The sequence below is a fragment of the Rhineura floridana genome, chromosome 7, assembly GCF_030035675.1.
Source record: "Rhineura floridana isolate rRhiFlo1 chromosome 7, rRhiFlo1.hap2, whole genome shotgun sequence".
In the NCBI taxonomy this organism is placed as follows: domain Eukaryota; kingdom Metazoa; phylum Chordata; class Lepidosauria; order Squamata; family Rhineuridae; genus Rhineura; species Rhineura floridana.
The window spans coordinates 88,506,916-88,511,955 of NC_084486.1; positions in this window are offsets into that span (position 1 = coordinate 88,506,916).

Below are 5,040 nucleotides of genomic sequence, written 5' to 3' on the forward strand. Positions count from 1 at the left end.
AAAAGACAAATAATTGGGTGTTAGAACAAATTAAACCAGAACTGTCACCAGAAGCTAAAATGATGAAACTGAGGTTATCATACTTTGGACACATCATGAGAACACAGGATTCACTAGAAAAGACAATAATGCTGGGAATAACAGCAGGGAGTAGAAAAAGAGGAAGGCCAAACAAGAGATGGATTGATTCCATAAAGGAAGCCACAGACCTGAACTTACAAGATCTGAATAGGGTGGTTCATGACAGATGCTCTTGGAGGTCGCGCTGATTCATAGGATCGCCATAAGTTGTAACCGACTTGAAGGCACATAACAACAATAACCAGAGCAACAGGGAATAAGCCTACTCCATCATCTGACAGCCCTTCAGCCATTTGAAGACCACTTTCCTGTCTCCCCTTAATCTTCGATTCTGCAGGGTAAACATCCTCAGTTGTGCTAACTTGTTCCTCACAAGACTTGCTTTCCAGACCTGTCACAATTTTGATTATCCTCTACACATCCTCGTTATGTAAATTTGCATATATATTAGCTGAGATTATCAACAGTCTGTGATGCATGTGTGCCAGTGTGTGCATTTACCTAAGCAGCAGGCTTTTACCCTGCATTAGGATCACTGAGACTTAAGACTTAGTAAAATAAGAAAAGCAACTTTATTTATAGGAATACATAGTAGATAGGAAAGCCATGCCTAGTTCTAACTAACTAAGTTGGAGGCGCAATGCGCAGGTTTGGGAGTTGCCCTCATGGCTCAGGAGGGAGAGAAGACAAAGGCATCTCCTCTGTCTTGGACAGTCAAAGAAGAGAAGGAGGGGAAGGGTGGAAGGAGGAGGGGCAGATAAGCTTCCCTAAGCATATCAATCTAACAAGGGAAGGAAGTCAGTCAGAGCATCACAAGTAAAGGTAGTCAAGCCTAGCCATCTGGAGGACCCTAACTCTATCTCCCTTCTGGAACATAAACAAAAGAACAAAACAGGAGTTGCTCTTGCCCCACTTCCAACGGTTGTCAATGTTCTTCTTAAAATGTGGTGCCCAGAACTAGACACAGTAATTCAGATGGAGGCTGACTAGCACAGAATAGAGTGGAGCTGTTGTGTCTCATGATCTGGACACTATGCTTAGCTTTTTTAGCAGCCCCATCATACTGCTGGCTCATGTTCAGTGTGTGTTCAATCAAGATATCCAGATCCTTTTCACATGTACCGCTCCACATCCTACTCATGCCTTTGATATTTTCTACCTGTAATGCAGGACTTTACATTTATCTGTGTTGCCTGTAAGCGTACAGGTTTCAGCCCAGTGTCCCAGTTGGTGGGCAGGACTCCCCTTCCCTTACCCTAGTGCACAACTGGTTTCAGCTGACCACAGAATGGGACCCTTGGGAGGGCTGGGAGCTTGATACTACCAGAGTTTCTTCAGTTTCCTCTCTTTCTGGCTCTGGGGCGAGCCTCTTAGGATTCACAAGAGGGATGAGTGCTGGAACCAGGGTGGACGAGGCAGTCAGTAGTAGGTGGAGTGAATGGACCAGAGGAAGGGGGAGCAGGAGGCCTGCTGGCATTCTGCTTAGTGGGACTAGCTTATCAAGTGAACTCCTATCCTGGACTGAGCATGTATTTGATGCAGCAATTGTTCCACTAGTGTAACAATGGCATAATCACCACTCTGGCCGTAATTGCAGTATAGGAATGTAATGTCCATTGCTGTGCTTTTATTTTGTTTTTCATTTATTCTTGTTTATAAGTGTCATGAACTACTGCCAGTTCACACCAGGGCTCAATTCCCAAGCCCAGGGCAATTGATCCTGGCCAGGCACAACCCGTGCCTCCCTTACCAAGACTAAATAAACCAACAACAACCCTGCAAGCTGGTAGACTGCCACCACCCCTTAAACCTGGTCACCCACTCTGGGCCAAGGGGAAACCCAAAGTGCCAGAAATAGACCTGCCAAGGATTCCAAAAGACAAGAGCCAAAGATGCACTCCTTGTCTTGGAGCCTTAGGCAAAATACCCAAATATATGGTAGTCCATGGCTAACTGGCCAAGGTGCTAGATTCAGTGCCAAGTTCCCCTTAGAATGAACACATACTGGTAAGTAAGAGGTAGCTTTATTAAAATAAAATATAAGTGCAAAAAGTATAGCAGCAAAATAGTTCCTTAAACCAAACACCCCCAAGGGCTAGGTCAAATACACAGAGAGTTCAAATCACAAATAAAAATAACAAAGCTGTCTAGCCTAGTCTATACTAGAGGTAAACAGAGGTAGACAATAGAGGTAAACAGCAAAATAACTTCATGGTTCCACATCTCCCCAGAGATGCATAGCCTGAATAGAAGATGGAACCCCAACATCAGGTAACACCACAAAACACTGGGGGAACAAAGACCCAGAGTCTGGGTCCTGTTCTTATAGGAAAATGTCTAGCAAAAGCAGGAAACAATTAGCCAATCAGGGGGCTTTCTGATGATGAAATCTTCTGGAGCTTTCGTGCCTAACAGTCATGCACTCACCAACCTTCCCAGGCCAGTTGCCCTTGAAGTGCCAGTCTCGGCTGATAAGCAGGTGTTCTTGTTTATTGCTTAACTAACTAACTAACTAACTCTTGAGAGCCAGTGTGGTGTAGTAGTTATGGGGCTAGACTATGATCTGGGAGACCAGGGTTCAAATCCCCACACAGCCATGAAGCTCACTGGGTGACCTTGGGCCAGTCACTACCTCTCATCCTCAGAGGGAGGCAATGGTAAACCCCCTCTGAATACTGCTTACCATGAAAGCCCTATTCATAGAGTTGCCATAAGTTGGAATCGACTTGAAGGCAGTCCATTTACATTTATTATTTAACTAAGTTCAGCTGTGAGAACTGCTATCTCATGGCCTCTCAAAGGCTCCATTTCAGGCAAGATGTTTCTCCCCACAATTTCTTGCCACAGAACCATTTTAAAAACCAGGCGTTCTTAACAATAAGTTGTTGTACACTTTGTGGGACAGAAAGGTAGAATATACATATATTAATAATAATAAATTTAAACATTAAACAATTTTTAGACAACTTTGTTTAAACAAAAATAAATAAATAAGGTTGCTTTTTCTTCTCAGGACAAAGAATTTATAGCATCCTGGCCTTAAGTATCTTTACTTGGGATAATTTCCACTAATTTCAGTGCAATTTACATCTTAGTATATTCAGATCTGGAGATTTAGAAAGACAGGGATAGATTTTGGCTAAACATAATGTTCTGGAGATTTAGAAAGACAGGGATAGATTTAGGCTAAACATAATGTATATGGCTTTATATATATATATGAACGTAATTGTGATTAACCAAACAGAGGTTTTTATTGTATTAACAGAACGTTTCAGCTTCCGCCTTCATCAGCTGCTAAAATACAAATGCTGTTACCAAGGTGGCAGTTATAGAGCTTTGAGGATGGAATGCTCAGAGGGGCTTCATTTGCAGAAGCTAAGTAGTGGTGGTACTGTCCTCCAGGTTCAGGCCGTGTGGTGCCAATGTGTCCAGAGAGTAAATCCAAAAGTAAATCCAGAGCAAGCTTGAGTGAAGGTCTGTTTGTTGCTTTCAAAACTGTCTTGGCTGTTTATATATGTGACTGGGAGGAAGGGCAGAATATACATTTAATAAATAAATAAATAAACATAGCATCTAACACAGCGCATTACAATTGCTGTTAACAGGCAAAAAAAAATCATTAAATGGCCCACCAAGGCCCTCAGTAATTTTCAAGTGGTCTGAGAAGAAAAATGGTTTGGGAACCACTGCCCTAGATTACTGGCCTGAGGCCCCATCACCCATTCAGAAACTTCTGCAGCCACTAACAGAACATTAAACACAGCAATCCTATAATGTCTACTCAGAAGTAAGTCCCTGATGTACTTCTGAGCAGCCATATATAGAATTGAGTTCTCTGGCTCTTTCAACAAATTCCTGATTTTCATTAGGTAACAGTTTAGAAGATGCTGTAGTGTTTGATCCATTCACTAATTTCATAATGTAATGATGGCTGCTGTACCATCTTCCTCCCAGAAAACCACTGTCTGGAAAGACATGTGATGATAGAAACGCCCTAGATAAACAGACACACACACACACACACACATTTTGGGCCAATATAAGATACATTACAATATTGTAAATTCTATAGCAGGGGTGCTATATTTTTTTTGTCTAAGGGCCGCATTGTCTCCTTGTCTCCGTGGGCCGCATACTAAAAGTGGGAGGGGCCTAAGCCAAAATAGGCAGGGTCAACGCCTTATGACATAAGCAACTGAAATGAACTGAATTTTAAAATGCACTGAAATGAAAATCAAATAAATTAATGTCATAATTAACCCTCCTAAAAGCCTGCTTTTTTAAAAAAACAAACTATAATTTAAAACACACTCGTGGATCCATAATTACTAGTTTTCCTACTGATTGAATCCCTCTGTCTCTGCAGGATTTGGTGAAGTTGGATTGTTATTTTATTGCATTGCAAAACGATTATTCCCCATATTTCTACATTCATTCTGTCCAACAAATCAAACGAAGTGTTTAGAAAGCATTCACGAGTTTTACATCCATCCCCTTCAACGTATTCACACAATTCACTCCTCTCTTTGCTCCAGGAGTCGTTTTCTCGCCACGGTCTCATCCTCATCCTCGTCAAAGCGTTACAGGGGAAGGCATACATGGCATGCCTAATGTAGCAACAGTCGAAACAGCAAAAACTAACGGACATACGCAATTTTGCCGTGAACGAGGATGCCCTCCTGCATTCGGCGGACCGAACGTTGCTGCTCTGCTGCCGGGGCTTAGGCTGCCGAATGAGCTCCTTGGAAGACCCTCGCCCCCGCCAGCGACGTCACAAGGCCCCAGGCAAATGGAAGATGGATGGGATTGAGAATTCTTACTCGAAACGGTTGCTTCCAGACCGCAGAACATTTTCACGCATCCCTCCTCGCTCATGCACACTCTTGGTCCCATACGGTGTGGGGAGCCCTTGGGCGGGCAAGCAGGGCGCCGCTAAGCCAATGAGACCCACTAAGG